Source organism: Natator depressus, chromosome 1 (assembly GCF_965152275.1).
Source record: "Natator depressus isolate rNatDep1 chromosome 1, rNatDep2.hap1, whole genome shotgun sequence".
Classification (NCBI taxonomy): domain Eukaryota; kingdom Metazoa; phylum Chordata; order Testudines; family Cheloniidae; genus Natator; species Natator depressus.
This window is the reverse complement of record NC_134234.1, coordinates 326,656,177-326,669,579: the sequence shown is the minus strand read 5'-3', so window position 1 is coordinate 326,669,579 and position 13,403 is coordinate 326,656,177. Positions and strand designations below refer to the sequence as shown.

Sequence of the window (13,403 nt, the reverse complement as noted above, 5' to 3'; positions counted from 1 at the left end):
GCTGATGGCATCTCTCTCTGTCTCCTAGGCAGAGGAGTGGCTGGGTGGTTCTGTCCGCTGCCCCTGCCTGCAGGTGCCGCCCCTGCAGCTTCCATTGGCCGTGGTTCCCGACCAATGGGAGCTGCGGAGCCAGCACTGGAGGGACGGAGCAGCGCTCGGAGCCCCGGTGGCCACTCCTATGCCAAGGAGCCAGAGGGAGATGCCAGCAGCCTTCTGGGAGCCCCATGGAGCCAAGCAGGCACCCTGCCTGCCCTGCTGCGGGTGACCAACCAGACTTTTAATGACCCAGTCAGCAGCGCTGACCGGAGCCGCCAGGGTCTCTTTTCAACTGGGCGTTCCGGTTGAATACTGCATGCCTGGCAACCCTACCTCCTGGTGTAGACAAAGCTTAAACCAAACAAAATAAGCAATACTGACAAAATGTACTTTTTTGCTGGTATTACTGTCTATACTAGGGCTTTTGCCAATATAAAGGGTCGAGGGATAACACTCTTAATAGACTCTTCTATACTGAGAAAAATTTCTAGATTAGACCAGGTCGCAGTCTCCACTATCAGAAAAATTAGGCCACTAATTTGTACCAACCTTTTTTGAAGCACTTTGAATCTACAGTTTTTAAGGTGCCAAGTGAGGCACATTTCAAAGATGGATCATTTGATACGCAGATTGAATGACTTGCCTTAGTGAATCCATAACGCAGGGGAAGAGAAGTTGTCCCCTAACCCAGAATATCTGGTTTCACATTTTTTGGCTGACACTTATTTTCTGAGTGAACATATACACATCACCAAACTTCTTTCCTTCAGTAACACCACATGTAAAATCAAGCTATACCACTGCAGATTGCTTTGTGATGGGTCTGCTCCCATTGAATTCAACGGAGTCTTTCCCATCACATTTTCTGACTTTACATTAGTGTCAGATGAAGCTTTTTGGTTGCAGTTCTGCATCAGCTGAATTAAGTATTGGTTTTCTGGATTCATGTGAAGGTAGAGATCTGACTCTATTCCTTCCTCAGCCCTAATTCACCCTTCCTCCCCACAGCACAGCCTTGTGAATTAGCCTGCATTAGGCCTATACCTATGCCTGGGTGAAGGCATACAGGGAAGAGAGCAGGGATGCTGCACTATTGCTTGTATGTTTTTGTACAGAGTATTTTTAATGCAGTCTGGGAAAGCACTACACCTGATGGAACTTTTCATTTTGTTTGATTTTTGTTTAATTTTTTCTTTTGAAATTGAAGAATTTGAATTTAAATTAAAAAATTACGTTCAAAGAATGCTGAGCTGCAAAGTCACTCTGAAGCCAGTAAATGACAAAATGAAAGTTGTGTATACAATTTTAACTCCTCTCTATTGTGTATGCATTAAGATATCGTATTTTTCAAATAACACAATTTAGTTTTTTTTACAGTTTTCCACAACCTTAAAAACACATTCCTCACATGGTATATAATTCTCTTTTGGTATAACACAGCTGTAATGGTTCAGTTTCTTATATTAAAAAGAAAAATTAACAGAAAAGTTGAGGTACAATAAAAATTGTTACATCCTCTTGAGAAAACTTATGGGACTGTTTCACTCCTGCCTTGCTTTGCCTCACTTTCACATGGAATCTGTCTCAGGAGAGATACATTGCTGTACAACTGAACTAATGCAGGGGTGAATCACACCTTGTATTTGCAATAAACGTGACAGTTGCATTAACAATAGTATTAGTTTCTAAACTACACTGAAAATTTCAAAGTGAAAAAATAGCTCGATGCACCTGGCCCCACAAATGCAACTAGTATTTTGTTGGGACAGCTGCCTGGTTGAATAAGGAATGTCCTGACCTGCTTGGCCCCCATCTCTCCCCCACCATGAAGGCAGAAAGGGGAGCAGACAACCGACACTGCCGAAGAACTGCGGGGAGAGGGCAAGGAGCCAGTGTGATCTTCCAGAGACTAGCAATAGTTCCTTCAAGGTGCAGAAGGGGGCTGCATGAGGCTGGGGCTTGGGTAAATTTGTACATAGGGTGTAATTTCTGCTTTGAATATCACCAGGTGATACAAGTACTTTATCCAAACTGGCCCTTAGCTGCTGACATACAGAGGTAAGGATAACAGCAACTGGGAGCTGGATTCATTTGGTATGCTAGATTGGTGTGTTTCATTGTGGTGATAACTGATAAGAAAGGCCACTGGCTGCTAATAAGCAGGTGGGTTTGGCTAGCAGAAGAATAGGTATATGCTGACCTTGGTAAACTGTTAAAGATATAAAAAGCCTGTTGGGTTTGCAGAAGCATCCCCAATGTTAGTTGTAACTGTGGCAGGCTTTTAAACATCATTAACATTTTTACGAGGGTCAGCAGTTCCCTCACACTTTTACCAGCCAAATCCACCTGCTTATTAGCCCTCCTTAATAATTTTCACCACAGTACCACATACCAAGTGCAGCATCCAATTGCTGCTGTGAATCCAAGTGTAAATCCAGTTAATTGCTTCCATGATTTAAAGATTAGGCGCATATGGAGAAGGTGTTTGGTTTTATGAAACTGCCATAGCTACTCTAAAGGCCTCAAGCATCAGAGGGGTAGCCGTGTTAGTCTGGTTCTCTAAAAGCGGCAAAGAGTCCTGTGACACCTTATAGACTAACAGACGTATTGGAGCATAAGCTTTTGTGGGTGAATACCTTGTAGTAGGTAGGATCCCTGACCTTATGTATCATAATTCAGTTGATTAGATGTGGGCCATAACCTATTTTCTGAATCAGGAGCCAGATTTGGATCAGACCTGGGACTATATTTCAGAGTTGTTTATCTGTGAAATTGTCTTACTAAGGTTTAGGAGGTGACTATATGATGAAACGGTGCTAACCTCTGTCTACTGCTAGCACAGTACCCTCTGCTGACTGAGTGATTGGCTACAAGAGCAGCCCCATGTTTGTTATCACGGCTCACAGCCTTGTCACCACCCCTGGTCAGCCAGACAGGTGGTGCCAGAGATGGGTACAGTGGCCACTACGGGTTTAGATGTGTTAACTTTGCATTTAAAAACAAAACCAAAATATTACATCCCCCCATGATAGGCCCCCCACTTGTAGAAGGGGTGGGAGATATCCCTCCCCTTACACTTGGATGCAGAGAGATGGCAGGGTTGCTCATTCCGTATTGGAGAAGATCTCAGGAGCATTTGCATTCCTGGGAGGAAAGAGGGTACAAGAGGGTTGTTGGCCAGCAGATGCATGAAGGTTTATCCTGTGACTAGCTGCTGCAGATACTCTGAGCCTATTTCGTGTATGGCAACAATGACCCTGTGTCTCCTAATTCATCAGTGATTGGTCTGAACCAAATACCTGTACTGTTTGTATGTGCAATAGTTCTGTGCTGTAGCAGTGGAAAGAACTGTTAGTATGGTGCAAGTGTGACTTTAGATGCAAGCTCTAGCTATCTCTCTCTGTCGTACTCATCATTACTATCTGAATGACTTTATATAACGCCGTAAATGGACATAGAATTAGACATGATCCTTCTGCAAAAGAGCAATGCATCTATGTTTGAATTATAATTGAAAAAGTCATTCTCCACTCGGGACCTAACTGTAGCACCCCCCACCTGCTTAGGCAATAAAATATTTGATGGCAGAAAGTCTCAATAGGCTGATGGTGAGCGAGAAATGTTTACTGTTCTTGAGGCACTATGGTTTCCTTCCCAGCCTGCTGATTTGGATTAGAATCCGATATGAGTTTCCGATTCAATATGTATAACACCGAGCAAGGCAGTTGTTTTTGGAGCTGCTGCTCCTTTCCAGAGAGGGAAAGCAGGGAATGGCTGTTGGCCACTTTTCACTACTGAACTTAGAGTGCTGTCGGACAATCACCAATACTGCCTCGACTTCTCTTCAGTGAGCACTGGATGGGCAATGTGGTCTCTCACCATCAACATTAAGCGTATGTCTACACTGCACTGCAAAACCTGCAGCAGCGAGTCTCAGAGCCTGGATCTACGAACTTAGGCTCATGCTAGACACTAAAAGCAGTGCAGACATTGTGGCTTGGACTGGAGCTCCGGCTCTGAAATCCACCCCCCGACCCAGGCTTCTGAGCCCAAGCTCCAGTCTGAGCCCAAACATCGGCACAGTTGGTTTAGCACTGTAGTGTGACCCTAAGGCTGTAGAACTGGGCTCTGAGATTTGCTGCTGCAAGAGCCTACTTGCTGTGTAGACGTACCCTAAAAGTGGCAGAAAGGCAGTAATAAAAAGTAAAACTGGTTAATACATGAATTATATGATTGAAATAAGAGTTCTTCCTTTTGTGGAAGCAGAAGGGGAAAGTTGATCTTGTATTTCTCCATAAGATGTTTACCCTTGAAAACAGACATAGTGGGTTGGGAAACCTAAGGACCTCTTTTCTCCCCAAGCACCTGAAAATTTGCCAATTTCTAGAACCAAACTTAAGCCAAGCCATTTCAAAAATATAAATGTTTACAGTGATGTATCCAGCCTACACCAGAAAGGTATGTGGGGAATTTCAATTTAGAGCTTGTTCTTATGAGATTTCCAGCCTGATTTTGCTGACTCAGAGCAAACTACAGTGACAAATATTATTTAAGTGAGATCTCAAAATATAGGAAGGGCAAGCTGAGGTGCAGAGAAGTTAGGTAAGTTGTCCAGATGCCAATAAGACCAGCGTGTCCCTTCAGGCACAGCCATTAGCAAGGGATGCTGAAGTGATAGTGATTAAACTAGTGCTTTCAACTACCTGAAAGGGGGTTCCAAAGAGGATGGCTCTAGACTGTTCTCAATGGTAGCAGATGACAGAACAAGGAGTAATGGTCTCAAGTTGCAATGGGGGAGGTTTAGATTGGATATTAGGAAAAACTTTTTCACTAAGAGGGTGGTGAAACACTGGAATGCGTTACCTAGGGAGGTGGTAGAATCTCCTTCCTTAGAGGTTTTTAAGGTCAGGCTTGACAAAGCCCTGGCTGGGATGATTTAACTGGGAATTGGTCCTGCTTCGAGCAGGGGGTTGGACTAGATGACCTTCTGGGGTCCCTTCCAACCCTGATATTCTATGATTCTATGATTCTAAAGAGGTGAAGCCAAGGCTGTGTCCACTGCCCACACACCTGCTCAGGAGAAAGGATCATCCAGTGGTTATGATGCAAGTCTTGCATTCTGGAGATCCAAGTTCAAGTACTTGCTCTACCACAGACTTTTTCTGTAACCTTGGGCAAGTCACTCAGTGTCTCCCATGCCTCTGTTCCACATCCGTAGAATTGCAACAATAGTACCTCCATATCTCACAGAGATGCTATGTGGCTAACTACATTAAAGATTTTGAAGTACTACAGTAATAGGATCCAAGTATTTACGAGTAAGACAGAAACAAAAGCTACTCTCTACATGTTTGGACTTAAGATCTGGGTGCCTGAATATTTATGTAAAATGGTTCCTCTCTCATTTTCCCCTTGTGGCAACTTATAGTCCAAGTCACAATGTAGCCCATAGAGATTTAGAAGCACAGCTAGGAATAGTGTCTCAACATCTCTATTAAACCAAGCTGCCTCTCGTTATGCCTCTTTGCATATTCATCTGAATTCAGTCTAAAACATTTTTGCCCATCCCTAATCTATTCTTTAGGAGCCATACATGCATACATATGCTGTACAGAACCTGGGTATTGTACATATGAGGAGAAAGAGTTCAGAGTGTGGATCTAGCTAATGTTTAACAATCCCAGTGAAAAGCATAGCGATGGCATTGTAAGGAGTGAAGTATGATATTTAGATATGAAGCATTATAATACTGTTCCAGCAATACTTGTTATTTCAAAGCCAGTCTGTAAAATACATAAATAAAAAGAAAGATTACTCATCCAGCTTCTTTACTAGCTGTGCACCTCTTTATGAGCACTGCATCCACAGATTGTAGCCTTAAATGGAATTAGAGAATTTGATAATTGTAAACTAATTACGCAATTAAAACAAAATTCCTTATTCATATTTGGCATTGCCTTCTTTTTTATATTTATGCATTTTGGCACACAACGAGAAAGCTTTTAGTTTGTATTAAGTGCAGCACGCAGCATGCCTGTACTTCGAAGGTACTGTGTTTGAAATCTGTAAGCAATAAGATACAGCCTTGTTATTTCCCCTAAAATATTATTTTAGGGTGCGATTTTCAGCAGAACACAGGTGACTTAAGAACATAAGTCCCATTGAAAGTCACCAGGGCTTGTGTTGCTACATCGTGTAGTGGATTTGAAAATTCCACCCAGTGTCCAGTTCATATGGATGAAATCTGCATATTTTACTCATCAGACATGCAGCATGGATCATGAAAAGTCATTAAATCATAATAATCAAAGTCATAAACACACCGACGTAAACACACTTAACTTGTTTATATTTAAATAATGTTTTACATTCCAACCTCCAACAGGATTTATAGGGACAGGATTTTCAGTGTTGGTCTATTTCTTCTCCCATTGAAGTCAGTGAGAGTTTTACCAAGTAGCATCCTGACTCTGACTGATGCATCCAATGGCGCTCATACCAAGCAGAAGGGAGGAGGGTGTTGCAGGAAGTCGAGTCCCTTTTGCCAGCTCACCAGGAGCCATGAAGGTAGTAGTGGGACAGAATAAAGAATCCCATCCCTGTGTATCTGTCAGCCCCATGCACCATGCAGGAGGTGCCCTGGAGCCAAGTGTACTCCACACAGAGACCTCAGGGTCCACAGGGAGCATGCAGACTCAGCGTGAGGAAGGGAAAAAGAGCCCATCCTTAAAACTCTGTGGGGAAGGAAAGAAAGGGGTTTGTTTCTATTAACAAACATAGATGCAGAGAGGTGGAGAGCCTGTAAATCAAGACTTTTAGTGTACTCTTTGCCCTTGGTTCTGCCCTGTAGTGATTTGGTGGTGCAGTACCTCCCCCTCTCCTCTTCCTGCTGGGCTGTGGTTTGAACACTGGTAACTGCAGGACTCTGTTACCCCTGAGGTGAGGAAAGTCGTTTTCTAATGGTAATTTCAGCTTCCTTGGACTTTTCATGCAATCTGTATCATGTCAGTGCAGTAATCTTCAAACTAGACAACAGCTGGGCATGGGTTTGTGACAGATGGTATCCTGTCATCTTTTTAGCAGCTGCTTGGACATGGCAGGGTGTCAACACCACCATGATGTAACCATTGTATGCCCTTGAAGCCATCCTCATGTGACCCTGGAGGCACTTGGCATCATGCTGCAGGTGGCATATTTTGCAGGAAAGGGTCCGGAAACACAAAATTTAAGCATGTGTCCTTTCTCTACACACTTGTGTGGGTAGTGACAAGTGTGTTAACGCTTCTCAACAATAAGCCTCGTGCTGGTTGCGAGCTGAGGTGTTAGATTCAGAAGGATTTGGTTTTGCCTTGATTGTGATCTCACTTATGCTGTTTTTCACCACTATGATCTCATTGATTATAGTGGAGTTATTCCAGGTTTACACCCACAGAGCTGACAGGAAAAGCTAGTCCTTGACATCAAGGCCTTAACTGAAATGTTATGCCCTGTCTATACACAGAGTGACACTGGTTGAAGTAAAATCAGTTTGAAACATGACTTTAGTTAATCCCATTTAGTTAATCTTATTTTGGGTTAATTCAAGTGATTCTCACTAAATTAAACTAAATCAATATAAATCTAATTCAAATTAAGAGTTTCCACACAGGGCTTTGCCCTGGTTTAAGTGAATGGAGTTAACAACATATTGCATAACACCACATGTAGAAGAGGCTCAGGATGAGGACATAGTGTGAAGTGTTAACCCAAGCTCATAGTTAATAAGTAGACTGATTTAATAACTAGCAAAAGGATTATATTCCATTTTAGAATTTAAATGTTTAATCTGTATGGTCCAACAAGGCCTTCTTTACATTTCTGGCCTGTAACATTGTAAATTACCCCAAAATCCTAAGCAATGAGCTTTCCCTCTAACAGCATGATATTCTTCAGTGTTGAACTATGGCTTTCAGCAATGGCAGTGAACTATTTGTCCTATTTACCTTTCAATTAATTGTTCTCACCATTGTTGCTCACTGTGGCTGAGACCAATATTGAGAGTCCTGACCCAAATTCTCAGAATTCTCGTTCAGCAATCTTTTTAGGTCTACATATATATATTTGCCTCCAAGCCACTACCTCAGAGTTCAAACCATCTGTGGCTTGAGTCCAGATGTAAATTGCTTTGATCAAGGCTAGTATACACAAGATCTCACCACAGGAGCCTCATTCCCTGACCTTTTCAGTTTAGTTAATTATCAAGTATCATGACAAGCAGCGAGTGGGCCCTCTGTTCTACATGGGATGTTAGATCTAAATCATGCCACCAAGCAACAGGGAATTAAGCACTAGAAGGAGAATGATAGAGCAAAGTTAATTGGCTATTAAATCATTCAGTAATCTTCAGTGTTACTGAAACATTCTAAAAATGCAGCACAGTGAAAATATGTTACTACATATTACAGTCAAGTGCTCAAAAATAACTTTTTGCTTTGTTTGCCTTTTTTTTTTAACTTTATTCTATTTAATACAATCTAGTGTTAAAGCAATGGTGGGTTCCCCGTAGCTTTGGAGACTTATATTTCATTATGATTTGCCCCCTCTTTAAAGACTGGGGGATGCTTCAATCTTTGCCACTACTCTTTCATGGAGTTCACAGTCTGAAGGGACCAACAGATCATCTAGTCTGACCTCCTGTAAGTTACAGGCCACCAACATCACCCACACCCTCATACTAAATCCTAACTGAACTTAGACCAGAGTATTATAGCCCTCCAAAGGCTGTTGTATGCCACAGGCAGAGAATAGGAAGGCAAGGACAGGGAAATGATTAAGCAAGCTATACCCAGATAATCCTGGAAAGTCATCTGCACCAACGTGCTGCAAAGACAAACCCCCCTAAGGTCACTGCTAATTTGGGTGGGGGAAGGGGAAAAATCCCTTCCTAACCCCACTTATGGTGATCAGTTAGAGCCTAAGCACATGAGCCTACCTCCCCCAATGAAACCCTAACACTCCAGGTTTCAGAGTAACAGCCGTGTTAGTCTGTATTCGCAAAAAGAAAAGGAGTACTTGTGGCACCTTAGAGACTAACCAATTTATTTGAGCATGAGCTTTCGTGAGCTACAGCTCACTTCATCGGATGCATACTGTGGAAATTGCAGAAGACATTATATACACAGACACCATGAAACAATACCTCCTCCCACCCCACTCTCCTGTTGGTAATAGCTTATCTAAAGTGATCATCAAGTTGGGCCATTTCCAGCACAAATCCAGGAGGGTGAGAAAACCTGGATTTGTGCTGGAAATGGCCCAACTTGATGATCACTTTAGATAAGCTATTACCAGCAGGAGAGTGGGGTGGGAGGAGGTATTGTTTCATGGTGTCTGTGTATATAATGTCTTCTGCAATTTCCACAGTATGCATCCGATGAAGTGAACTGTAGCTCACGAAAGCTCATGCTCAAATAAATTGGTTAGTCTCTAAGGTGCCACAAGTACTCCTTTTCTTTTTCCTAACACTCCAGAGTTTCTAGCTAGATACTAGCCTCAGCTAGTCCGTCCGTCCGTCCGTCCGTCCAGCTGCCAAGAGCATCTCTGTTAGGGGCTGATCTACCCATACCTAACTCAGGAAACTTGTTCCTTCTCTCAGTTAGCCACTACTGAATTGCCTCTTTTATCTCCTCCCTCCAGGCTTGACACCTCTCATAGGTGTAAGGGGGTGGGGCTCATTGGCCCACAGGCTCTCATTAACACCATTTCGGTCAGTGTGGGGTCTGTAGTCTCCATCACATCAAATACAGAAAAAAAATTCCTGAGGAAAATGACTCATGTACCCAAGGAAGTAAGAACTGATCTGCTAGCATGCAAAGCATTTCCCTTCCAACAAAGATTTTCAACCATTTCTTTTGATTAATTGTAGCATATATATTTTCACCACCATTTTGACAGCTAATTAGTGTTAATTATGAACACTAATCTTAGATATGTTTATTTTCAACCTTGCCAAATGCTCCTACTGGAAACACTTGACAACTCTTTCTAAGTTCTTTTTCCTGGCTAGTACAAGGGTGGTGGGTAGTGTAAAACCAATATTTTTGAGAGTTTTCCAAAGGGGTATTGAGAAGCTTCCCTGGTTTACCACTCATATCAAAGCTATATTATTTTAACTTTATTTTAACTATAATTTATTATATATTAACTATTTTAGCTATAAACATTTTTGGACAGTTAGCAGCTTTACATAATGTGCTTTACGTACAGCTCCAGACATCACCCCACCTAAGTTTTGCAGCTGTGCTGTTTTGTGTAAAGATTCTGCCAGCTCTCCACAGGTAGAGAGAGCCAAGCTGGATCAACATCCAGGGCACACCCAGCTTCTACAGCTGCTTGTGCTGATGATTCATTAGGTGACACTCTCCTAAATCAGTACACCAGTCACAGTGTGCACTGTGTGGCTGGAGGTGCAATCTTTTGGGTGAGATGTTAAATAGAGGTCAGCTTAGTTATTTGAGTCTGAAAAGTCAAAGCAAAATGCAAGGTGTGAACCCCCACATAAACCAAACCAAAAGTAAAGCTCTATGAAAAAGAAACCTTGAGTTTCACGCTTAACCCATCCCCTGCAATTTTGCTTGGATTCAGCATTCTTCATCATTCTCACTCCTAAACCTCTGTACAATTTACTATGCACTGTGAAATAGCTGCTTCAGAGCTGGGTGTTGAGAAGTGTGATCCCTCTAGAATGCTTGCTTTTCTCACAGGTGTGTTAGGAGTCTTAATTAAATGTTTGTAAAGCCCTTTGGGATCCCTCGATGAAAGATGTATTGTTGGTCTGTGTTTATTTCATTACCTACTGTATTAATAGCCCATAATGCAAAGACATAATACACTTTTTCAATATATTATATCAAAATTTGTAAATATAATATTCAAAACAGCAGAGAGGAAGGATGGTCGAGGAATTAGACCAATAGCTAGGGCCTTGGTTAGAACAATAGCTTGGGATCTTCAGTTATTTGTTTTGCCACAGATTTCCTGTGTGACCCCTGAACAAATCACTTAGGCCCAGATCCAGTTTCTCAGTTCCCCACCTGTATAATGGGAATTACAATACTTCCCTATATTAGTGGGATGTTGTGAGGATAAGGACATTAAAGATTGTGAAGTACTCAGATACTCTGGTAATGGAATCATATAAGAACTTAAGATAAAAAGGTTTGCAAAGCCAAACAAGGCTACTAGGGTGTCCTGCCTATGGAAGGAGCCAAGGCTTGTTATTTTTCAGAGGAAGGAAATAATTTCCCCAAGTATACCTGGTAATTGTACAATGCCTTTTTTCACTGTGGGAACATGGGTGAAGGGAAGGACAGAATTCCTTCAGGACCCCAGTTGTAAGACTGTGTGATTTCCTTGGGGGAAAATCCTACTGGGGGGAACAAAATGTTTGTTTACTGCACGCAATAAACATGGATGTTTTATTGTTTTGATAAACCAGTTTCTATTGCTTTCTCAGCCATTGGCTCTGTGAACAGCCCCTTTATTAGCTTTACCATATTAGCTAATTGCTACAAGTATTTTATGTTTCTTTGCTCTTTGAATGCATGCATTGTCTAATAGAGGACCATATTTATCAGGCAGTTATTACAATATAGCCAGGGTGGATTAATAGAATTCTTGTACTAATGGAGTTGAATGCTACAGCTGTAACAAATTAATTAAAACCTGTTATTATTTAGCCTGCAGCTTGGACTATGTACAACTTAATTCTGGTTGTAATAAATACAATATTATTATTATGAGTCCATAAAGACCCACATACTTTAACTAGTTTTATGATTTCCCTATTCAGTGTTAGGCAACAAATTTAACTAACATGAAGCATTTGCACTGGGAAACATTATCAAAAGGCTCGTTATTACGTGGCCTGTTTTTACAGCTCAGTCAGTTATTAGAGTGGTGGGAAAATCCTCAAAAAATCCAGGATTTGGTTCCTTTCAGATATACAAGCAAAAGTTTAGAGGCCAAATCCTGAGGTTCTCATTTGATTTGTATTTAGTTCATCTCAGGATTACTCCCATTTCCTAACTTCAGTGTCAGCTTGTCAGAGTTGGAAGTGGGTGGTAACTGTGGGCTTGATTCTGCCTTATTCAAGTCAACAGAAGTTTTTCCAGTGACTTGAATGGGGCAGGATCAAGCCCTGTGAGAGGAGTTCAGTATGCTCATCTGAACTCTCTTAGATTGAAATGGTGGCTCCATCCAAGTCAATGGAAAAACTCGCAGGATTTCATCCCTAGTGTCTCCAGAATAGGCTTTTTCTGAAATTTCCATCCTACTTCTCTTTCGCTCAATCAGGGCATACCATAAGAATAGCATTTCCTGTGGTATTTTGGCCCCCTTTCTTTTAGTTCTGTGTGGACCCTGAAAGAACAGAGGGGAACACAATTCAAAAATAATAGCACGGGAGAAATAGGCAGACTTTTCTGAATCTCAAAGGGTTGGAGTCGTGTAGGAAGGGGGAAGGGTTTCATATTTTATCCAAACTGATTCATTCCTCTCTACCAATCCTCCCCATTTGCTTTTCATCGCAGTGTTGCCAACTCTCCTGATTATATCATGATTCTTGCAATAGCCTGTGTTCGTCTTAGAGCCCGCACTCCTGGAATTCTGTGATTATGTGAGAATCTTGGCTTTCAAGGTCTATAGATTAAGTTTCCAGTTCCCCTGGGGTTGCAGGGAAAGCCTTGAAAACATGAACCCTAAAGACTCAAAAAACAGAAGGCAAAATAAGAACCTCATATTTGTGATTTTTAAAAATCTCATGATTTCTAAGGTTTTTGGAGGACGGACTGCTGATTTTTCAATGCTTGAGGTTGGCAATGCTGCATGCAGTAGCTGGCCACCATTTAAACTTCTAATCATAATATTTACACTCTGGTAGCACCTACAGGCTGCAGTCATGTTCCCTTGCAAGGAACTGAACAAACCCATAGGAATCAATAGTCTCTGCACTGAACAGCTTACAATATAAGAAACACTGGGAAATAATTGCTCCCAAGACTGGATGTGTCTGAAGGGGAAGGGCTAGGAAGCCTCATTCCTCCTGGAATTTCTACAATAGCAAGAAGCAGGAAGTGCAGATGCTCGCATTACCTAAACTCAGTGTTGGACACCTCAGAGGAGCTAGTGTGGGCACACTTGGTGATGGCCCCAGTCCTCCTGTGGACGTACTAGCATTAAGAACTCTAGACCGGGGAGAGTGAACTCAGCAACTTTTCTTCAAGTGTACCTGCATGCATCCGATGAAGTGAGCTGTAGCTCACGAAAGCTTATGCTCAAATAAATTGGTTAGTCTCTAAGGTGCCACAAGTCCTCCTTTTCTTTTTGCG

At 41.9% G+C, this 13,403-nt stretch overlaps 1 protein-coding gene across 2 annotated transcripts in view; it reads left to right on the top strand.

The window, feature by feature from the left end:
• Positions 1-13,403, top strand: part of SEMA3C (semaphorin 3C) — a 165,746-nt gene that overhangs the window by 49,740 nt on the left and 102,603 nt on the right. The gene's annotated exons all lie outside the window — the stretch shown is intronic.